We start from the raw sequence: 25,229 nt of genomic DNA on the forward strand, positions 1-25,229 counted from the left end.
TAGTAGAACTATAGCGTGAAAGAAATTGAGGTATGTTGAGATTACCAGCTCTCAAGATCAATAAAATCTTAACGTATGGCTCAAAATTTAAAAAGCCTTTAAAATGGCCAGTCACTTTTATAAAAATATATGTTGTTTTGGCTTATAAAAACAGACAGTCCAGACAGATTTTTATACAAAATATCTTGCTGACAAATTTATTTTTAAATATTGAAAAATACTATAAAAAAATGTAGGCTGAATTTGTTATTCTAACTCCACAAAGACAGTCTCTTCCTTAGTAAGAAAGCCTCTAACATCAGTAAGTCTACTTAGCAGCCTGTGAACAATGTGGCAGAATCTAGCCCTAAAATATCTTTAGAACAATGTGTAGTATACACCTTTTTTCATAATCCATACTAAAATGTACAGTAGAAACAGACTTTGGCATAATTCTGTTCCCCTCACACAAAACTCGGAGATCCAGGAACTATCTGTCTCCCCCCAAAACACACTGAACCTTCTCGTTGTTTTCTTGCCTTCTTCTATAAGCAATAAGTTTAAGGAAATACACAAATGTGTGTGGGCATGTGTGTATATGTCTGTGTAAACCTCGAGGGGGAGAAAACACTATTGCAAAGGAAAACAAAAGTAGAATTGATTGGACTCAAAAATATTCAGACAACAGATTGACTGCTCTTAAACTCTTGGATTACTTTCCAATGTCCAGCACTATCCCTCACTTCTTCTCAAGGGAGAGTGAAAGAATTGCCTATTTTTCATGAGACGTAGGACCTCGAAAGACAGGTAATGGCCATTCTGCTGCAAGATCATATAACCACAAACTCTGAAAACTTGCTACTTAAGTTGAGCAATAATTTCAGGGATGTGGACTTTGAAAAATGGTTATGTTCCTCCATCTCACTATGGCATCTTTCCGTGGTAAGATAAACCTGATGTACACACATGTAAGATTCATATAGAAGAAATGCCATAAGGGAGAAAAACGGGAGAAAAGGCAACATCTCCATCAATAAGCAAACATGGGCCAGGCGCAAGAAATATACCCAAACCAGTTCAGATGCAGGCAGAGCACTATTGTAAGTCTATTTTTGCATGCCCGTTTAAATTCTGTAAGCCTCCATAAATGCAGTTATCATTACCATTGTTGCCTTATCATTCTCAGTGATTGCTCTCTTTCAGTCAAGTACAAAGGCAGGCTGAATATAAATGTTTTGTCATAAAACTGCTATTCAAACAATAAAAAGGGTTATAATAGTACTAAAAAAATCACCCCCAGGGCTGCAGCACAGACTGGTAGTATGCATATTCAGGCAGCACAAAGCAGTTCTAGTCACATACTTCTACCCATAGGACCCTTCCACTGCATCTGTACTTAATATCAGCATGTTATCAAAAGTGATCCAGATATTATCAGGTAGTCAAGATATAAAGAACATTTTGGAATCTCATTCCATAAAAGGAACACAGTTTAATATTATTGCATATTTGTATTGAATTCAGCAAATATCAACAAATTTAGCTTAAGGATTTGTCTTCAATTTTTAAAAAGAAAACTGCTTCAATTATGTTTTCTGCCTTTATCCAAAAATGCTTTTGTTGGTCCCAGGTCTAGCCATGTAGTGCCACCCAGGGGCCAACTGCAACATGGTTCAACACTGCCGTCTTGCCAAATAGTCTCAAAAAAGCATTATGCAATACATCCCAGGCCATCTTCTGCACAGGCTTAAGTATTCTTTTTAAAATGTCTTAGAGGCTTTGGTATCCCTTTCTGTAGCATAGAGACAAGAAAGGTAGGGTCAGGTCAGGCAGGGAAGGGTGAAAGGACATGTAACAAGCAAGGGACCACCAAACCGAAACAAACTAATTACTCCCATAGAGTGACAGGATGGTTATCTGATCCGAAAGACCAGAAAAAAAAGGAAAAAAAGAAAAAAAAAACCACAGGTAGAATTTAAAACAAAAGGTTTATCAGCACCAAAAGCCCACTGCCCTGGGTAAATGTGCTTCCTTGCAACAATAAAGACAAATAAAGTACTAAAAAAGGATAAAGCAGGAGATTACAGACCTAGCTGGGGTTTGATAAATGGCACTCTACTCCACTCTGCTTATTGTGTACTTCATACCTCGCTCTTGAATATGGAACAGAATTTTATTAAAGATTTAGCCACGGTGGTGGTGGTGACTGGCTCACAGTAATTTTCCTACAAAGTAGTTTAATCTATCACAGGGCAGACAGTGCACCTTCTTACCATGTATCATATCTGTCTATTGAGTAAGTGCTATCCAAATCCAATTTCTTTTCATTTTTGGAACCCGTGATGCATATTCAAGATACATTTTCTTTTTGTCTGTGGCCTAAATTAGGTGCTGTATAAAGAAAAAAAGAAAAAAAAAAGTGAAGTAATAAAAAAGACTGGACTCTTGAGGCTACATTTCTCAGTGGGCATTTTCTTTTTTCTTTTTTTTTTTTTTTTTTAAAGAATCAGTACAGTACTAATGATGCAAAACAATGGGCATGTATGGTTGTCAGTGCACTCACGACACTGCCATGCACAGCCATACCTCCAAACCCTTGCCCCAGCTCTTACAGGTGAAACTTATAAAACCGCTGTAATAAAGCCTTAACTTTATTTAATATTTCAATGCTTGTTTTCTGTATGCAATTAAAATAATGATCAAAATCATTGTGCTTTATTTTACTGAATGATCTCAGGCTGGAAAAGTTGTTGGTTTGGGCAATCAAAAACAGTCTAAGGATTTAGGAATTACAGATTTATTTTTTTTTTTGCCCAGCTAAGCCTAAGATACAGCTTCTAACAACTTCTTCATTTTAACTGTAAATGACCCTATATGATTCAACAAGAACCTAAGATATTAAGTACTTCTAGTGTCTGATAATTTCTCATTTCTGATATGTATTTCCTCCCAGTCCATGGCTTTTGGTTCAGGGACTGGGGGATTTTTCCGTTTCCTTACTTCTGTACGTCTGCTGAGCATGTTTGCCAAACTGAGAAAGAAATTCAAGATGTCTAAAACTGATTGCTACATCTAAAGGCCCCTTTTTTGGAAAGTACCATTAATAGAGAATACAGTAGTCCTCCCAGATCTCAGCATGAAGTACATCAAATCCTGAAATATACAGGTAGTTCAACAAACTTTCCAGGGGCAACTGAAGGTGATGGACTTGGTCCTTTGTGGTTTGTATCCTCTGTGTATTAGAGTCTGATTCCATTCCCTTTGTTAAACCAGCACCTAAGATCAATGTATGCATTTCAAGGTGATAATCAGAACATTTAATCTAGTAACATGTTTGAATTTATGCCTGCTACACTATGGGTGATTATCAGATGTTAAATTTACTGTGCCAAGAGAAAATAAATTTTATATATATATGAGTATTTTTTTACCTAGAGTAGCTTCCAAAGGGCAATCTTGGAAATGTGAGAGTCTTAGCCTAGAAGAACTAGCTGATATCATCAAATCTATTCCAGCTTTGGTCCCATGAAAGGATCTTTTTCAGGTTGTATCAACAAGAATCTTTCTTTCGATTTGATCTTCTCTTTTGACATATGTAACAGGCTGAAACTGTTACCTCTAACATGTTTTTTCACTTGATATCCATGATATCATATTTTTCTCTTGGACTTTCTGTTTCTAATCTCTGTCTTCTTATCACCATATTTTTCCTTAAAAATTTAAGCATCACTATCCTAGTGCCTGTAGACAGTCCCATTCAGGTCTGAGACTTCAACAACAGAAGAGACTACAAAAAATGGTGTTCACGTACTCAGTACTCATGATTTTCATTAGTCTCTGCAAAATGTGTGCATGACTAACCATTTCAGACCATATTTCACCTTAGACAAGACTACCGAAAAAGCAAGTCAGGTTAGAGTACTCTGAGTTTGCTGAGAGCTTATTACACCCTAGAAGTTGTTCTCAAGTCTTTCCTAATCAGTTCCCTCCTCTACAAGGGCAACACTTACACTCAGAGATTAATTGAAAGGACTGCCACATTTTTCATTTTATCATGAGATTTCTTCCCTGATTCCATTACAAATCATATTTTTGTCTAGTGAGCAATATACACTGTTAACATACACTTTGAATGAAAAAGCATACAGCTTAACCCTTGCATTTTCTACTATTTCAGTTTTCCCCATAGTGTTAATATTACAGAATCTCGTTATTTCTTTGCTCAGATGTAAATCACCCTATGTCCTGTTTCTTCCAAGCTGACAGTTTCGTCATCTTTGACTGCAATGTCCACTACTGTTCCTGTGAAGGGTATTCTCTGAGGTAGCAGCACTCATGTAGTGATGTCCTGTGAGAGCCTGAAAATACTTTCAATGGAGCTGAAAATTGATGGAGTTCAATTCTTGCAATTTTTCCTCAAAAGGCAGGCTTTTTATGGACTTTTTGTGTTTATTTAGGTTACAGTTGTGCTTCTTTTGGTCTTCTAATGTCTTTTCTGCAGCACTGCAGATACTCTGTCATATCCACAGCATCAGGGCACTGCCTGCTCTCTCTGAGCATCTTTCTGGTCTTACTTTACTCTTACTTAGTAAAGTAAACGACGTTTTAAATTTGGTTTGGTCAGCATCAGCTTTCCAATGTTTTCTGTCCAAGTTTCCAGACGCATTTGTGGCATTTGTTTTTCAGAGAAAGGACTCAATTAGCTCCTCAACCTGCAATATTTAAATTTGCCTTTAAATAACACCCAAACACTTTTAGAGCTTCATCTTTGCTTACAAAATGCTTAGAAAAAGCATCTATTTTATATTTATATGAAATGGAATACTCTTCAAATTTCTCTAATACAACTAGTTTTCTTAGCTGATTTAACTGAGAACTACTGAAAACACCAAGCGATTATCATCCTATCAAAAGAAATAACACTACCATTTAATGTCTTTATTCTGAGGTATCTATTTCTTGCAGTTACTTACTAGAAGTGCTGTTCAAACCTTATTCTGTTGTCCTACACATCTTCAGAGAATTTGTAATGGATAGAGATTTAACAACTCTCTTTTTCCATTGAGGATATTTTCTCAGTTACTTGTGGTATTTTATCTCATTTTACTTGTGGTATTACATTTTCTTGAGGAAACATTCTGACCTATGGAGTTCGACAGAGGCCTGTATTATCTGTATTATCTGTATTATCTGAGTTGCAGTCGTTCTTGACTACACTCTACTAGGTACTACACACTGTACTAACAAAGTACAATTTGCCATGGCCTTTCACAGCTACAATTTCCCACAGACGGGACCAAAAACTTGCAGATGATAGCAGAGACAAGATAACAAAAAAAAAGACCTTACACAATCACTGTCAGTAAGGATACTGTCCAGATAGGCAACAAGATAAGCATAGGTGAGCAAAACTACACTTAAAGCTCTGCTTAGGTGAAATGTTATAGCACCAAGGAAGAAGGCTGCTCAGCTTCTCTGCTGGAAGGAGAAACCTAACTGAAGTATGCCACTAACCTGGGGAAGAGGATAATGGACATTTGAAGAAGATACTTTGAACACGAAGAACAACAAATATTTAAGATAAGAACTAAATAAATGAGCATACTGACTTTCACATTAAATAGCCTGACCCATGTAATTACAAATATGAAAAAAGAAACTGAGCAGAGAATAAGTCCAGGACCATCACAGGCGAATCCAAAAGTTTTGAAAATCTGTCACTTTGGATATGAGAAAAATGCAATTGTACATGAAAAAGATCTATCAGCTTAGATATGTGCAGAAAAAACTTGCTGTAGGAACAGAATTACAAGTCAGAAACACTGACAGAAAGCATGCAGTAAAAAAAATCGCAAGATATCTGTTGGAATTAGATATGCCTTTACTCGTCCTCACATTAAGAATGTTACATTCATAAAAACTTGGGACAATATCTGACCAGAAAGAAAAAATAGTTTAAATAGAAAAATTAGAACTAAATAATACAGTGAAGAAAAGTCTTACTGTACTTTAGAGTAACTTTCAAACTGAATGATCAGAAAAACTGATTCGGCTGCACTGATATAGCATGAACCTTTATAATGAGTCAGAAACGCTATATTTAACATGCACCTCCTTTGTTCTCAAATACCTTCTTTGATGAATTATAATAGAATCATTGTCATTCCTGAGACAAATTAAAATTATATTTTTCTTTTTGTTTCATACAGAGGTTGTTTTTTTCTTGTAGACATCTGTATGAACTTAGAATTTTAAGTTGCAATGGTAACCAAGCACTGAAGCAGCTATTGCACGCCCCCACACCTCTGGCCATTTATGCCTTCACTGGTTTGAGAAAAAACCTTTCTTCAGCCAGAGTGTGGACTAATCCCTAAGGCCAGATCATTCTTTGACAAAAGCAGGAAGTCCTCTCCTAGAATATTACTTCAGGCTAGCTGCCACATTGTAGCAGGCAGATAATATTTCTAAGAATCTGGTTTTGCATCCTTTGAGGTGATAAAACGCATCTCAAGCATTTACCTATTCACCTAGTTTACCACTTAAAGATTTTGAAACCTAGGTTCCTTTTTGGGATTTTTCATTATAGAGTATTTAGAACCACTCTTTCCTCTCTGATTTAAACCACTATATGGATTTTGGTCCTGACTTTCAGTTAGAACAGTACACACTCCTCTCGTTTTCAATAGTTGGGTCTGAAGAATAAGTTGCATTCCTTCTTACTTGACAGAGGACAATATGAATTAGAACAATAAGAAACAATATTGCAGCAAGAAAGTAAGACTTAAGATGAAGGAATCTCAACATCACACATCAGCAATCAAAGATTATATAAAATCGTTATTTTAAAACAATAAAAAAATCAACTATTAAACATTAGTTCAAAATTCAGATTAAACTTTACAAAATCTAAATACACCGAAATATGGACGTACAGATATCATTTCAGCATAAAGCCAAGTTTTCATCATGGCATACATCCATCATACAATCATGTGAAATATGTATTACAGCCTCAAATAAGATTAAACTGATTTGACTCTTTTATAAAGTATTTACAGGGACTAGACCAAACCCTGTAATTCTCCTAAATCAGAGCAGCTTTCCTGAAATCTAGGTAGCAGTACAAGTACTCTACACGGACTCTACCTGAGAAACTGACCAAGGAAATTTTTTTTTCTAAGTAAAAAAATTATCTTTTTACTAATTTTGATTAGTAGGAAATACTTGAAAATGTCTTTTAAAATTGTATTTATTTTCCCACCTAAAGCAAAAAAATCTCTGCCAGAGATCTAATTTTGGGACAAGGATCAACAGATACGCCAGATACGTCCGTATAACTGGCTTCACACTGTCCTTTCCCTTCTCAGCTACTTCTGTCAAGATTTATATCCTGTCATGTCCATAGCAAGCACATAATTCTTTAGCCCCCCTGCATGATTTGGTTCTCAGTCTGGAGCACAAACACCGAGTAAGCCAAGCAAGACATTCAGCATGCGACAGCTGAGCAGAGCATGCTGCCTGGAGGTGGGGAGGGTCCACACTGCTCTGTAACCTGGACACCTCAAACTTTCAGTGAATGTTTGCAGCGTTTAGTAACAAAAGGCTCCATCTAATTAAAGAAATAAAACCCAGTCATTAAATATCACACACGGCCATCACACTGAGATGATACTCAAACAGTATGTATAATATACATATTTGGTCCCTCTGTATTTGGCACGCAAGTTGGACTCTTCACCATTTGAGTAAAAGCTAGGAAGAAATTTTAACACACAAATATGTTGATGTTGCTTAGACTCTTCAAAGGTTTTTTGAGAATTTTTAACATGTATTTTTTCCCCTACAAAAGGGAGCATCACTCAGTTACACAAGTAGGTTCAGCTGTTATGGTTACATATGCAGTAAACAAAAACATGCAAAGAAATTTATTCTTGTTGAAAAAACTAATAAAATCTAGGAGATATTCACAGATGCAGGAAGGTTCCTCTGTCCTCCTTGGGCTCATTAAGAAAGTGAATAAGGAAATTACCTCTTCTGCCTATGTATTCAATATCAGCTTTATCTAGAAACAGCATGGTTTCATTAGTATCTGTCACAACATTAGCACTGTATTAGAAATGGCTTAAAGCCAATATCCCAGGTACAACAGTCCCAAACCCTGGGAAAGGCCAGATACAGGCTGTGCAACACAGAGCGCCTTTGCATCTTATGAGTGATGGCTTACTGCTGGAAAATTTTACTTTTCTTTCTCGGTCTCATCTATCTAGGACTTTTTCATATAACCCATGGCTAACAATGTATTTTTCTAGGCTAAATTACTGAAGACATAATGATATTCAGAAAGAAAAAAAAAAAACATAAAAAAGGATCACTGAATTATATTATTGCTCAATATAAATATTTGCCCAGAAGTGTTTCTCTAATCAATATTTAAAGTGAGTCAAGGAAGTTTAATAGCTAAATCTTGCTCTCATTACATGTCATCATCCTTTATCTGATATCTTCTGAAGCTATAGACCCCTCAGAGGTTGGGAGAAAGCAAACAATTAATTTCACAAAATTTTCATAAGAAAAAACTTCTCATTTGAAAAAATATAACAAAACTGGATTAACATTTTCATGCAGTCAGGATGGCACTAACATAATGCAATAATTTCTTTAATAATGAAATATGCTTTGATCCTATTATACGTTTCAGAAGTAATTATATCCTGTCAAAGCACAAAAGAAAATGAAAATACAAATGGTTCACAAACAAAAATCATTGTAAATCATGAGCAATACATGGATATCTACTTAGGACAAAGACTGTACTTAGGGAGTGTGTGTATACACGTGTGCACACATGCTCATGCACATATTGTTGTGGTGCCTACCAGAAATGACTCCTGATCCGGTGTCTGCTATTTCTGCCCATATGCCATTGTGACAGCCTTGTGCTGAAATACAAGTTAAATCTGTATTTGCACTACAATTTTCAGTGTACCAATGAATAAAACATATTGCTGTTTTCTTTCAGTTATGAAGATATCTCCTATTTTGTAAAAAGTGTTACCAAACCCTCCTATACGAACATGGTATCAAACCTTTTTGCAGCATGAGTCACTGATGAGAATGAGCATTGAAGAACTAGATGACAGACACTTAAAGTACTAAATAATTTACTTAGGCATACTTGTCTCTTACAATGCCAACTCTGAATTGAGAAACCAAAGCACTAGCTGCTACCCTAGACACTGACCCAAACAAAGGTCTCCCCCAAACTGCTTACTGTGAAAGCACACCACCAACAGAAACTCTTAGTACTGAGGGACAGATAGGAAAGCCAAGGAAACAACACTATCAATGGAATCATCAGTAGGCTCTAAATACCAGCCGGGTTTATTAATTACAAATTATACCGTGAATGTGCTATTTTTAGGCTCAAATGCTGAAAGTTGCATAGGGGAATGAATGCCTAATTTCTGCTGGAGCTCTGTATCCAAATCAAGTTTTCTAGATAATTTTGCATACATCAGTTGAATTTCTAGGTAAAACAGAAATATTTTTGAACCCACATAAATGCACAGACTGTGATTCACTTCACTCATTAGTAGATGAAGTGATTATAATTTTTTTTAAATTCAGTGCAAAAAATTATCTGCATTACCTCCCCAAAGCTTAAATACATCTTTTAAAAATGTTTAACACTTGAAAGTTCTAGTTAATGCAACATTTTCCATGTAAAGCTTGATCTGCTGTGACAAATTATCAAAGATGGTACAGACCTCTCAGATCAGCAAAAATCAAATGAGCATTTTTAGTCTCAAGGGCCTTTTGTTGTGAAACTGGGAAAAATACATTGGCACACAGGTACAGTTACTCCACTGCTTTCTCTGCTGTCATACTTGCGCTTTGGATGACTACAAGAGTAGTGACAAGCTTATCATAAAGATGAGACAATCAAGAGTCAGGAAAAGAAAATAATTAGAAAAAAATTACCTAAACCAAAACTACACAGAACAAAAGCCACTAGATATCGTCAATAAAGAGAATTTTATTCATGTGTTCTCTTCTTAGCATTGATTAATTATGGCAAGTGTGGCTTAGGAAAACATTTTAAGAACATCTTTCAAGAATTTTGAAGTAAATTATCTTATGGAAGTAATATGATGTAGTAGTGATACTACTAGACTGGAAACGTGGAAGGACTGCTGCTGACTACTACTCATTTTCATTGTGTTAAAACAAATGTCATCTTGTATTTCTTAGTTTTTACCTCTGCCTTAGCAAAACAATGCATGAATTCATTCTTACCTATGACATGCTTTTAGATGCTCCCATAAAATATGCTTTGAAAACCTGGACTCAATACGCTACTAGACTGCAGTGGCCAACATCATTGCTTTATGGCCATCTCCTTTATAGCCATCACTGACCTCACTATTTAATTTCCCATTGCCTAAATTCTTCTCTGGCAATGGAGATAATACTTGCTTTCTCTCTACTTCTACACTTCTGTACAATACTATACTTCTTCTGTATAGCATTACATTGGAGGTTGGAAGAACCAAAGGACTACAAGATTACGTGTTGCAAAGATACAGACATAATGGCATCATTCAGCCAGAGCTTTAGCTGTGTTAAAGTAGATCCTTGTTCTGTTTTGGGCTCCAGATAAAGGTGAGAAAAATCAATACTGAACTTAACTGTCATGAAACAAGCATTCTCAACCTCTTCATGCTAACCACTTAAAACTATTTAAATTTGCACATCACAAATATTAGTCATGTTTAACTGCTATCCAGCTTGGCCTTTGTTGATGTTTTCCAGTCAGACCACAGATGTCAAACACCAAAATAAACTCAGCTGTCTGAAATTGGGATGCAAGGCGCAGGGAATAAGAGATTACACAAGAATACTATTTTTGCAATATAGGGAAGGATTAAGTGCTATATTGTAATATAAATGTACTAATAATGCCAAGAACAAAGGAGGGAGAAGAAAGGTAAATTTGGATTTTTAGCACTGTTGTTAAATTTGGATAAAGATCCAGAATCTAACTCCGGACAGAGTGACCCCAATAGTGAAAGAGGCACATGGGACAAGCCAGAAAGAAGCTACAAGTAGCAGAGGGGCAAAAAGGCGTCCCCTTGGCCTCAAAGTATTAATTAGCAACTAGCAAAGCTGTACCACAAATTCACTGCTCCAGCATTCCTCCTCCAGAGGTTGCTGCTAGTCTGCCTCATTATCATCTGGATGGAAAACAACACTCTTTCCTGGGAGTTCTCTGCAACAGTCTTATTGATTAAGTTCCCACAGTGTTAAATCATTCTGTAGCTTCCACTCCATTCTGCCTACCTTCCCACCCCTGAATAATAAAAGCTTTGGTGGATTTATGGGGGTGGTGCAGTAGATGAGGAGCATTTGATAAACACCATAGCATAATACAGTTTCTATTTATGCAATGCCCTTAGCTTCAGAACATTTCACATGCCAAGACAGTATTTAAAAAAGTAAAATTAAACTAATCTGACTTTGTTCTTGCTTGTATACTGCTTCTGTTACCCTTAGGAATCTCTGGAAACACATCCAAATGTGTCCTTTCCTGGCTGTAGTGAATTTGAAATAACAAGGAAAAAAAACTAGGAAGGCAATGATGGCTCCCTTTTCATCATCCTTCAAGCTGGTGTTACCCAACAACTTTAAAATACATTTCTTGTTATTTTTTCACAGGCATACGTCTGAGCTATGCAAATCTATGTAACACAATTTAAAAAAAAATAATAAAGCAAGAATGAAAATTTAATTTCTACTAGAAATAAAACTGAATTATCTCTCATTGTGAAAGAATCTATCCAGAATCATGGATCCTCATGTCACTGGAACAACAATAAAGGCTTAGGCTTAAGATTACTATAGGATTGACGGTGTTATTTTGGAACTGGGAGTAACTGGGGATTTTTTTGGAATGGGTGATGCATTAAAGAGACACTAAGGGTTAAGCTCCCTTAGAGGACCCAGGCAAGGGAAGATGCATCTTATCTAAATGGACCTTGAGCTATCCTGAGGAGAAGTGGGTTGACAAAGAAGCCTTAGGAAAGATGTTCTGAAAGTGTAAAACTAATGATTATTATCCAGAGAAAAAGGTTGAAAGTGACTGAAACCACCACTTAAGAAAAGACCCAGATAAGTGTATGTATGTTAGAAAGGAGGAAAGAGGAAAATGTGGCTGGACCAACTTTTTGGCAACATGACCAAGCGATAAATTTCAGTCAATAGGGATTTTCATTTGAAGATGGAATATTTCTTATTCTGAAAAAAAACCCCAAAACAAACCAAAACAAAAAAACCCAACCAAAACCATAATGTCTGTTACAATAACCAATAACTGGCACTTTAAAAATCCTACAAGAGGAATTCTTGTTATGCATAGAAATATTTTCTTAAGTAAAACATTAACAAGATTTTATTATTAACTCAAACTCAAAATGCACCCTTTTGAATTCAAATCTGCATTTATGAAATGCAGATTTCATAAAACTGTGTATGGGGAGGGACTAGAGTTCAAGGTTTTTACTATTTTTTTCATATTACTGATCATTAATGTAACAACCTCACTGATCAGCTTTTATTCTGCCCATGGTTGCATCTCAGATGATTTCTAGTACCTTACTGCCAGCAGCAAGTAGATTGACTCCCTCCAGACAAACAGCACGGCATCCTTTCTCTTTCCTACAATCATTTTTAAACAAGCTAGATGTTGTCACAAATGCGCCTCTTAGGCATGTTCAGCTGAGGGAGGCCAGTGCCTGCTGTTCACCCACTGGACTCTGCCCTGGAGCGCCAGGTGTGTCATCAGGAGCAGCCAGCAGGAGCTGAGCCTGCAGCGAGGACAGTGTTCTTCTTCTTCTACAACCAAAATGATATTTTTGCTTTCTGCATTTCTTTCTGTCTCGATATACCATTAATCCATTATTGAGAGGAAACATATTCCCAGAAAAAGAGGAAGAAAAATTGCTGATACTCTAAGTTACCAGGCACTTACACTTTGATTCAACAGGTGAAGGGTAGCACTGCAGGAAAGAAATTAAACAACTACACTGAAATGACTTCAATATGAAAAATGGAAATCTCAGATCACAAATATGCTCTAAACACCGTAAAACTTGTGGCAGGAACATGTGTGTTATTTCTAATATCCCAGCTTATTCCCACTACAAATAATTACACCTTGCTACCTAATGTTATCAACAGGTTTATTTTGATTATTTGAATTTTACTCCCTTCCGCCCCCCTCAAAATTCTTGTATTGTGCCCACTTCATTAGTTGTTAAATTTTAATCAGGATATACAGATTTACATCTTGTTTGCCTCTTGGTATTGTTTGTGAGGAGCACATATTCTTACCCGTGCCTACAGAAAGTACTAATTTATTCCACAAAAGTTCCCACTGGTTTTAATCCAAATGCTCACAGAGTAAATTACTAAATAGAATCAGTGAAAGCAGAACTTTTGCATTATTTTATGCATTTTAGCTTTAAAAACAAAACAAAACAAAACAAAACAAAACAAAACAAAACAAAACAAAAGAAAGGTATGCTAAGTACTGTACTAAAGTACAGAGATGCTTAGTACTAAACTTATATATAAATTCCCCTAGCATTTACAAAAATTAGTTAAAATTTATCCACTGGAAATATTTCAAATATTTAAAGTATTAAAGTAGTTTTAAGTATTTTAACTTCTTAACTACCAAAGCATATTCACACTCAGTCCTTTGCAAATTCTTCTTTGTTTTATAAAGTAATATTACTGGGAAGACAGTTCTCAAAGCTATAGCTGTAACAGTGATGAAATATTTTCTTGATGACTATGTCTTTTTCCACTTCAGGAAATGCTCTGAAAGAGGCAGGGTCTCTGGATCAGAAACTATGATTCAGTATGGATTTGTCCTGGGAATTATAATAAGGTTCAGCAGAAAGTTCTATAGCCCAGGCTGGAGGCTTCAGCTGAACATAATTACAACTTTTAGTAAAAGATAGAATTTACCAGGGGGCCATCCAATAATTAAGACATGAAAAAAGGCCATAAGGAAAAGATAGAGTTTCCAGAGTTCTATTCTAAGAATAAACATGAAACTGAAATGTTTCTATTACTCTGCAGAACCGAGCATAATATTCAACATATTTGACCATTACATTTTCTTAAATAACATTCTCCTAGTTCTCAAATAATTAAAACAGGAAATGTAAAAACCCATTTTCAAACAGCGAGCACAGATTGATATTCATCACATGTAATTTTATCCACCTAAAAGCTAAGTATTTAGTGTAAGATAAGTTTCCAAGACTTACTGAGCAGGCAAGTGAAGGGAAACATGCCAGTGTTTGAAGAACCCATTCTACAGTTTGCACACTGTCTGTGGAATATGACTATGATCTGTTACCAATGAGCTGTTTTCTCCTTCTTTCTCTTCTGGAGGAGTTACGTGTGCAAAGACATTTTTGGTTTGGTTTTACTTCTTTTTGTTATTTGTTTGCTTCATTTAAATTTTGATCTGCTTTTCCATTGGAGTCGGTGAGATGGATTGCCTTCTGAAGATGCCTCTCTTTCTCTCCATTGCCTGCCTGCATGGCTTAGGTAAAATGCTTAAACCTGTGTAAGCCACTTTTAGTTACTTTGAGTAACTAAAATGTAGCAAATCTGACTCACTGACAGGTTCCAAAATACAGTAGTTTCTTTATCGATATTTCAAATCATCAAATATATCAAATTACCAACATGTGATGCTGGTTTTACTAGACGCCAAAAAGAATAGTTGTTGGCCAAACGTCACAGTATTTTTAACAAAGATCATTTTTAGGAATTCGAGTTATCAGAACACAGAGAGGTCAGCAGGATGATAAACAGTGAGTTGAATGCAACTGCTGCAAAGGACCACCTAGCTGAATGGTTACAGCCAGCAAAATGTACAGTTATAAATATAGTTATTTATACAGTCTAATGCAAGGAAATAGGTAACTGGGAGCAAAAACCCAAATATTTTCCTTTGAAAAGCAGTATTACAGGAAATTATAAATATTTATCTCAGTATAATTTCTTCATGCAATGTTGTGGCACTAAGAGTTAACAAAATTCTCATATACCACAAACAGAAGCAAGGCAGAGTCTCTCCCTATGCAAAATTTTGGTGAGACCACTCTTATAACACTTATTCACACTGCAAAGAATGTGTGAAGTAGAAAACTTAGATGAGAGCTACATAAGTGATGCAAGGTTATAAAAAAAAGCCAAAAATATGGGACTGAAGGTGCTCCAACTAGCTTATCAAAGGGAAGGTCAAAAGTGTGGGTATTTACAAATGGAAAAAATACATCAGAGAAACAGCTTAAAATATACTTCGTAAAAACTTTGAAGGACACTTTTGCATGCATCGGGAGTAGAAATGAATTCTTCAAGTGTGAGCAGGCAGGCCAGAGATGAAAAGTTAAGGAAAAGGAAAATTATCACTGGTATGATGCATGTGCCCTAATGTGGGAATCTAAAACTGCAACCAAGTTTAAGTTCTCTTTAAAGTTAACGGAAAGAACCAAGCACCTTCAGAGGACAATTCATCTCATTCTAAAGAGAAGCCTGAAATTACATGGAATGCATCTGGTCATACCTCTCACCTCTTCTCCCACTAGAACAGGAGCAAAAATAACTAGCTCAGACTGAATATCTATGCTTTATATGTCCAGAGTTCGGTGAGATGTATCCCAGTCTGTATTACTTTTTAGAGCCAGACTGTATTCAGGAGTTGCAGTGTTATCACCAGAAAACTGATAATCTGTATTTTTCTTTCTCCTGGGGAGGAAACCTTATCCCCTCGCCTGAGTATGAGAGTGTAGAGAGAAAGAAAGAGGGAATCTTGCGGTAGCTTAGGGCAGTAGTGCATAATCACTAGATTTTTCATTTCAGCTTTCAACTTGAAATTACAGATCTAACTTCCATTTGTGACTGCTATGACTGTACTGAGATTAGCATTTACCATATCACTTTCTACAGCTGGTATCAGTGAAAATATTTATGCACACAGTGAGAGGAGAAAAGTATCTGCCAAAACCTGTGGGTGCCACTAAAAACAACATTTCTTTCAAATCTGTGTTTTTGTAGAGTGCACAGCACAATGGTACTCTGCTTACAGTTGGAAATACCAGGCACTTCCATAATCCAAAAAAATAAAGTAAAAATAATTATTGCCCTGTGGTAGTAACTGTATCTAGAGCAAATTAGGCACTATAAGTACAACAGAGAGAGCATCAGTTATGCCACCTCAGTGGCATATCTCAGCATATCTCAGAGAGATGTTGACTTTCTAATGAAGCCCCCCTGTAACAGATGTAGCTGTAAAGTCTAGTCTTAACTTTAAGCTCTCCTTAGATTTTCAATAAACAGATACAGTCCACATGAAAATAAAAGCAAGTAACATATAAACATGCAGAGCTCCCTTAGGCTTAGCCTATGGATAGTAAACCAGTTTAGAGTTTCAAACACTATGATGGTAGCAATCATTCTTAGATACTTTATTCGCTTGGAGATGACGGGGTGCTACCAGAGCCAGACAACTGAAAACCAGATGGATTGTGAAGTTTGTGCCAGGTCTTCTCAATATAAATTGCTGAACGAACTGTTCCTTCTTACCAACATTTGGCAGAGAATACTCTGGGGGGTTTTAATTGCCATTGCTACAAACCATAGAAAGGTTTGTGTGACGGTGATGGAATGCTGACCTCACTGAAGAAGGACCAGTTTTACCTTAGTTAATGAATAATAGTTGCCATTTTCTGTAATTGTTCCCCCCCTTTAGAGTCACAAATGGTCTTATGATAATAATCATAGTATATAATCTGACACAAGTGCTCTTAAAGAAATTTCTAGTAAAGGACTGCAGCCTCTGTGGGAGGTAACTGTCGGAATTATCTTAAACCACTACCTGTCTTCCACTACAATAGAAAAGGCCTTTAATCGAAATAATCCTTTTTCAAACGAGCAACTTTTTTTTTTCCCTCTGCAATTCACTCATCTTAAAAAGAGCACTATAGCTTTTGTGCATAACTTAATTCATTCTTCAAGACAAGTACAAAATTTGTCACTGACATTTAGCGCCAGCCGTAGGCAATGGATAAAATGAACTAGTTAGCAATTTAACCTGTAAAAAAAACAGAGTGGGATGAACAATTTTCTGCCATCAAAGCAAATGGCTAACATTTAGCAAGATTTTATTTTTATTTTTCAGCCCATCCCATCCTCAAGAAGAAAGAAGTCAGGCTAACATTTTTTCTGGGTCCTAAATCTTCCTCTCAGCCTATTTCTTTAATGGTTTAAAGTAAATGACTATCCAGAGGATAATTAGGCACTGTGCTGTCGCATCGTGTCAGGTCACAGCTGGATTTAGTCAGCATTAACCTTTGGGGAGAATTGGAATATCAGTATCATTTAAAATTAAAGACGTGTAAGCAGGCATTTCTGGAGATGTTAGAAAAGTAATTGTCTGTAAATTGTTTGACCTTGAGATTTAATTGCATGCACAACACACATTCTAGCAAGAACCCTGGACTGTGTTCATTCTCTTTCACCTCCGTACCTCTCACTTTGCAGAACCCATTAAGCTACCTGTGGATTTTTCTGTAAAATATTAAAGATTGTTTTATACCAAGAAGAAAAGCTTTTCAGCAAGACCTCTTGCAAACAAAACTGTTAAATAGCTGTAGTATAGACCTCACCTATTTGAATTTCAGTCTTTTTATACACTTAGAAATGTTTATATATACATAGAAAATGCTCCCGTTAAAGAGCTATATCTAATTTTTATTCCTTTTTTTTTTTTTTTTTACTAACAAGTTTGCATATTATGCCTTATTCCCCTTTTCCCTAATGAGACAGCTTATGCTTTCAAAGTCCCTCAAGCTAGGCAAATCTCTCCACTGCTTCCACTGTTAATAATGAAACTTCATAATTATACAAATCCAAGGTGGCCAATCAGCTTCTCGGGCTGAGCCTTCGGGTACCTCATGCATTATTTATGTGGCACTCGGCCCTGTGAACTCACTTGCTTATATTAGAAGCCTAATTAATATTTAATCACACGTAGAAAGGGCACACAAAGCTGTGCTAGTCCCCGAAAGAAGTGCAAGTAAAAGTGTACACAGGTGCTTGGTTGCTTGTGTGTGTGTGTGTGTGTATGCGTGCGCGTGCTATAACATGCACACTCAGACACACTGATTAGCAATACTCCTCTCAGATGGGGAATGAGGCAAGTCTTTGAAGATGCTAACATATGCTGATAAAGACATACATAGTTTTGATCCTGACTGCAAAACAGCTTTCTCAGGTGATGCTGAAACCAGCTGAGACTCTCCATGAAGATTTCAGCATATGAAAACCAATGCCAAGGAGAACTGTTTAGGTTTCTTCATTCAGGAACTACTTTCTACATGCCTACAGACATCCTTTCTATATTCCTGGGGCCAGACTCTCCATTCACACTGGCACTAAGTCATCAGCTGCAAAGCAGTTCTTATTTTTATGACAGTTCATGAGAAAAAGTAATAATACCTCCAAGTACCCTCACTTTTTGGGTGCATGTCATAACCATCTCTTCCCTGGCATGGGAATGCTGGATAATCCCAGCTGCTAGCTTGTATGGAGAAGAAAGTTCTTGAAACAACCTTTTTTTATGATGATGATTTAAGTCATAGAAGGTGTCACTTCTTACTGGATTTTTTTCTAGAAAACTTCCACGTAAGTTGATGCTGAATTATTTTCATCCTCACCTATCATTGTGCCTCTACCAGCAAAACAGTTGTCTGTTGCTTCCTTTTTGTCTACAGACTCGGACAGATCACACTACAGTATGAAACCTTTTCGATGGAAAGGAAGCGAGATCCATATCTTCCAAACTCTCTGAGTACACAAGTCAAAGCAGTGAGAAAATGATCTGTCTTATTATTGTAAATTCCACTTAGCACAATGTAGTTTAATATTAAACAAAATGTTTCATCACATTGATACTACTATTATTTTAACTAACGTTTCCAAAGAAGCCATTAACTTTTCTGAGTTATTATCCTCTCAGGTGATTGCAATCTCTCCCCACCACTGTGCTATTGCTTTTAAGGCAGACAATTAAGGACTTCATCTGAACTTCCTCTTTAAAACATTGTTTTCATTTGTACTTTCACTAGTATTGTCTCCCCATAAACAGTAGCAAATAGGACTTACGGACTTTATTCCAGAATCTGCTATTAAAGCATTAATGTGGTCTTCAAATGATTGATCTTATCAATACATAAAATGGCTGTGGAAAAAACAAGAAGCTTTGGTTTGGTGTTCAGAGGAAGAGAATTAGGAAGAAAAAGAGTGAGGACTCTGGGTAAGGACACTGGTGAGGCCACACCTGGAGTACTGTGTCCAGTTCTGGGCTCCCCAGTACAATAAAGATGTGGAGCTACTGGAGAAAGGCCAGTGAATGGCCACTAAGATGATGAAGGGACTGGAGCGTCTCTCCTATGAGGAAAGGCTGAGAGAGCTGGGACTGTTCAGCCTGGAGCAGAGAAGGCTCAGGGCGCTCTTATCAACATGTACAATTATCAGAAGTGAGGGAACAAAAAAGAGGGAGCCAGGCTCTTTTCAGTGGTGCTCAGTGACAGGACCAGAGGCAGTGGGCACATGTTGAACATCAGAAAACACTTTTTTGACCGAGCCCTTAGCACAGGTTGCCCAGAGAGGTTGTGGAGTTTCCATCCTTGGAGATATTCAAAAGCTGTATGCACATGGTCCTGGGCAACTGGCTCTAGGTGGCCCTGCTTGAGCAGGGGAGTTGGACCAGATGACCTCCAGGGGTCCCTTCCAACCTCAACCATGCTGTGAGTCTGACAATTTAAAAAAAAATTGTCTACGACAAAATGGAAAATTTCTGTCTAATATTTGGCATTTCCTTTTTTTTTATATTTTAGTTTTATTTTACAAATTTTAATTTTAAAATGAAAAAGCAAGAATTTTACACATTAAAAGAAATATTAATTTTTGTTTTGCTGGGATATTTCATTTTGAAGACAACACTGTGCAAAGTTCCTGCTCTTCTCCCAACTTAGTTTTGGTTGAAACTATTCTCTGAACATAAATCAAAGATGTAAATATTTTTAGTTACTTCAAAAATCCATGTGAGTAAAATTTGTTGAAATCACGTCTCACAGCTCTGTTGATATTGATCCAGGTTCAGAAACTCTGTGAAACTTTAAATTGGTAAGGAATCTTTACAGTCTTGAATGAAGTGTGCTACACTGATAAAAAGTATTCTAATTGTTAAACAATTAAGTGAAGTATTATAAAACATTGCAACAATTGTTCACGTGAAGCAATCCTTCCTTCTCCTTCCAGTCTCACTTCTCTCTTAAAATCCAGATTGCAGAGCTTAAATTTGTCATTACATCCACTTACAAAGTAAAACAGCTTATCAATGCAGCCTCAAAACTAAGTTGGACCTCAGTGGTGCAAAATGCTTCTTGTAAAACAACTTAAAAGATGTAGGAAACTGTATGACTTCATATGTTTGACAACAAAGTTCTTAAAATCAAACTGCTCTTAAGAAACCATGAACTGCCTCTTGAGGCATCACTTCCACTTGCTACAGAGGACCTTCCATAGTAAACTGATAGAAATAAATGAGTTGGCCTACCATGCACTTCGTACCATTCCATGTATGTAATACATGCACACATGATATATTGACATCAGTTTGCTAAACACCTCTGGCAATCACTGAAAAAATAGACATGCATATATTAGCTCAGTAATATGTTTTAAATTAAACCAAATTCCAATTTATCTTGATTTTTTTTCTCCTTTTAGGGATAAAAACAGTGAGGGATTAAATGTATGCCAGGAACCCTGTACCAAGCATCTGGCAAATTTATGGGTTTTTGCATCCATTTTCCAATGCTACAGTCCCAGAGGTGCAAGAAATGAGAAGAAACATTTGTTGTAGTTCCAGGGAGAGTTTGCAATTTCATAACTCTTATTTAAGATACTTTCATTTAAAAAAAAATAGAAGACTTGTAACCATGTTTACACTATTTCCTTACAATGACAGGTATCCAGAATTTGAAATGAACATGTTTAATAGGGAACATTCCTTCATTAACAACAGCTAGATGAATCACTGTGATGACTGTCTTTTTTTTATTCACCTTTCTTTTACACTGTAGTTACTATTTTAACACCAGACTAGTTAAGTCTAAGGACAGACAGAGCGGTAAATAGTATCAGCACCTGCAGAGGTAAAATGAATTTTTTTTTTTTTTCAAAAGTCATCCAGAAGTGTGGGTTTTTTTGCAGTATTGTGCAAAAATATTTTCCAATATCTTTCCACATTGTGGTTGTTTGCTAAATGTACCATTATGCCACTAACTTCAAAGCTTAAACTTGATCTACTTAAGACTTGTCTATTCAACAGGAAAATAGAGAGAAAAAAAAATATTTTAAAAAATCATCTAACATTATTAGCTTCCATATTCTATTCCAGTTTCAATATAGGATTGTTCTATTAACCGTATTCTCTAATGGTCTGGTCAGCCTACCATTAAATTATTCGAATAAAGATGAGGGACCTGATTCTCAGCTGGCATATATCAGCATAGTTTGATTCATTTAAATAGGGCCATATCAATTTACATCTCCTGTGCATCATGCCCGTCTGTCCTCGTTCTGGCTGGGATAGAGTTAATTTTCTTTCTAGTAGTTGGTATAGTGCTGTGTTTTGGATTTAGGATGAGAATAATGTTGATAACACACTGATGGTTTAGTTACTGCTGAGCAGTGCTTACACAGAGTCAAGGCCTTTTCTGCTTCTCACCCCACCCCACCAGCGAGTGGGCTGGGGGTGCACAAGAAGCTGAGAGGGGACACAGCTGGGACAGCTGACCCCAACTGACCAAAGGGATATTCCATACCATATGACGTCATGCTCAGCATACAAACTAGGTGAAAAGCTGGCCAGGGGTCTGCTGCTCGGGAACTGGCTGGGCATCAGTCAGCGAGTGGTGAGCAACTTCATTGTGCATCACTTGTTTTGTATATTCTTTTATCATCATTATTATTATTTTCCCTTTCTTTTCTGTGCTATTAAATTGTCTTTATCTCAATCCACGAATTTTACCTTTTTTTTCAATTCTCTCCCCCATCCCACTGCGGGGGAGTGAGTGAACAGCTGTGTGGTGTTTAGCTGCCTGCTGGGTTAAACCACAACAATCTTTTTGGTGCCCTATGTGGGGCTCGAAGGGTTGCAATAACAACAGATCTGACCTGAGCTTGTTAAAACAAATTCGTTATAGGCATTCATTATGAAGTTAATAGCCGCTGGTTGCAATGTTGATTTATTTGCTCTCAGAGTTGTTGTGCTTGTTCTCAGAGTTGTACCATGTAACACCTTACTTGCTGTATATGTTCCCTGTTGTGCTGTTTAACACCTCTGGAGGCTGGATTAAGGTTATCATTTTGCTGTACTGTGTAACACTGGCTGATGTTCTGATAAAATTACTGGTCGAGAGACTAATCTGGTATTTGTACTCAGCATTCCCATCATCTCCATACTTCAGCAACCATCTCTCAGAAACTATTAATAATTATACCCTTTACCTTTTCTCCTCAGGGAGACAATTTATGGGGAAAGCAAAGGGGGACACTTTCCCCTGCTCCTTCACCTTCCCCTTCTCCTCCAGGCTAGTTACAATAGCTCTTGAGAATTTTGAATATCCTTGGGATGTTCAAACTAGCATGTTCCTATTGCTATGTATCATGAATATGTTTCAGGTCTTGTTTAAGGTTAAACAACTATTTAAGAATACCACCCGGAGATCTGCCCCGAGGCTGGATAATTATGAGTGGCACAGTGTGTGGGATAGTATGGGCAAGTACCTAGGACTGTGGGCACCTCCAGTGTTTTGGAACATCACTCCTGAACAAGTGCAGCATCCTGAAAAACTACTTAAATATTTGGAAAAAGTATGCTGTCACCCTGGCAATTCCAGAGAGACACAAATCACTGCAACATGCTGGGGCCTGGCCCATGCCTATCGAGCCCTGTTCGACACTATTCAGTACCCGCAAGGGGAAGAGAAGGTCTCTGGATCTGAGGACAGAGCAACAGGCACTGTGGTTACTCCAAACATGGCAACAGGCACTGCAGCTACTCCGATGCCTGCGACAGGCACTGCAGCTGAACCAGAGAACCAACCCGTGCTAGTATCAGTTGCCCCCATACACAAGAAGAAATGTTGAAAGTGAAAGTCAGCTTGTTTAGTAAGGGAAGAAACTCTTCCCCTACTAAGGGAAGAAGTGGACAAGGCAGACTACTCCAAAACAGGGCCATCATGAGAACAGGAGGAGGAAGAGGCAGAACTTATAAAAAAGGCGGTAACCACCCGATCCCTGTCCCTGAATGAGCTGTGAGACATACAAAAAGATTTGAGCCATCGTCCAGGTGAGCATATTGTCACCTGGCTGCTCCGATGCTGGGATAACGGGGCCAGTAGCCTGGAATTAGAGGGTAGGGAAGCCAAGGAGCTGGGATCCCTCTCTAGGGAAGGGGGCATTGACAAAGTGATTGGAAAATGGGCACAAGCCCTCAGCCTCTGGAGGTGACTCCAGTCAGACATGAAGGAAAGGTATCTCTTCAAGGAAGATGTTATAGGCAAGTAGACCACCTAGTGGACCCAGGCAAGTGGACCACCATGGAAAGAAGTATCCAGTACCTGAGGGAATTAGCTGTGCTGGAGGTGATTTATGATGACCTGGACAATGCGCAGTTATCGGAAGATCCAGATGAAGTAAAGTGCACATGACCCACATGGCAGAGGTTTGTACGGAGCACACCAGTGTCATGTGCCAACGCAGAAAAGTTGTCCTCTGGAAAGACGGAGGACAAACAATAGATGAATTAGCTGGCCAGCTCCGGCAATACGAAGAAAGTCTCTCTTCCTCCCTACGGGCTTGCATCTCGGCTGTGGAGAAACTGTACCAGAAGGTCCAGCAACTCAAAGAGGGTAGGTCCTACTCCCCACCTGTATGGACCAGTATCTCAGCTATTCAGAGTAAGCATCTCTCTGCTCAAGAGAGAGGATATAGAGGGTATGCACCATGGGGCACCCTATGGTTTTATCTGCATGACCATGGAGAAGACATGAGGAAGTGGGATGGAAAACCTACCGCAACCCTAGAGGCATGGGTATGTGAGTTGCAAGGAAAAACAACCACGAAAGGGGGTTCTTCCAGGAAAATCGCTGCTCCAGTTTCCAGTGGGCAATTCCCCAGACAGAGTAGAAGGGCTGATCTTACTCCTGATCTTAATGAAAAGACTTCTGATTCGTATTTACAAGAAGTGAGTAACAAATACTATAACCAGGACTAGAGGGCCCTGACTGCAGCCAGTCTTGTGCGGGACCCCTCTGTTGTGGGGTTGCTGAGGCTCAAAGAACAACAGGTGCCTATTGCCACCACAACAGTGTACCGGTGGCAATATTGTGCCAACCAAGGCTCCCTGATTCCCATCCATAAGCTGATTCGTCAACTGGAGAGCCAGGGAGTGATCAGCAAGACTCGCTCACCCTTTAACAGTCCCATATGGCCAGTGCAAAAGTCTAATGGAGAGTGGAGACTAACAGTAAACCATCGTGGCCTGAATGAAGTCACACCACCGCTGAGTGCTGCCGTGCCTGACACGCTAGAACTTCAATATGAGCTGGAATCAAAGGCAGCCAAGTGGTATGCCACAACTGATATTGCTAATGCGTTTTTCTCAATCCCTTTGGCAGCGGAGTGCAGGCCACAGTTTGCTTTCACTCGGAGGGGCGTCCATCTGAAACTGACTGTCCCAGGGGTGGAAACACAGCCCCACCATTTGCCATGGACTGATCCAGACTGCACTGGAACAGAGTGAAGCTCTGGAATGCCTGCAATACATTGATGACATCATTGTATGGGGCAACACAGCAGAAGAAGTTTTTGAGAAAGGGAAGAAAATAGTCCAAATCCTCCTGAAAGCAGGTTTTGCCATAAAACAAAGTAAGGTCAAGAGACCTGTACAGGAGATCCAGTTTTTAGGAATAAAATGGCAAGATGGGCGTCATCAGATCCCAATGGATGTGATCAACAAAATAACAGCCATGTCTCCACCAACTAGCAAAAAGGAAACACAAGCTTTTTTAGGCGTTGGGGGTTTTTGGGGAATG

At 37.8% G+C, this 25,229-nt stretch overlaps 1 protein-coding gene across 10 annotated transcripts in view; it reads right to left on the reverse strand.

Moving 5' to 3' along the window:
* The window catches only part of LOC148053403 (uncharacterized), a 200,170-nt gene that overhangs the window by 113,906 nt on the left and 61,035 nt on the right, over window positions 1-25,229 (reverse strand). For 2 of the 10 annotated variants that reach the window (XR_015708433.1, XR_015708431.1), the window contains exon 4: window positions 8,856-8,918. The exons of the other annotated variants lie outside the window; for them this stretch is intronic. The gene's annotated coding sequence lies outside the window, so the exon portion shown is untranslated. The remainder of the gene's footprint in view (window positions 1-8,855; window positions 8,919-25,229) is intronic. 10 annotated transcript variants of the gene reach the window in all.

The sequence above is a fragment of the Nipponia nippon genome, unplaced genomic scaffold, assembly GCF_047370975.1.
Source record: "Nipponia nippon isolate SJK-2023a ecotype South Korea unplaced genomic scaffold, ASM4737097v1 scaffold_4, whole genome shotgun sequence".
In the NCBI taxonomy this organism is placed as follows: Eukaryota; Metazoa; Chordata; class Aves; order Pelecaniformes; family Threskiornithidae; genus Nipponia; species Nipponia nippon.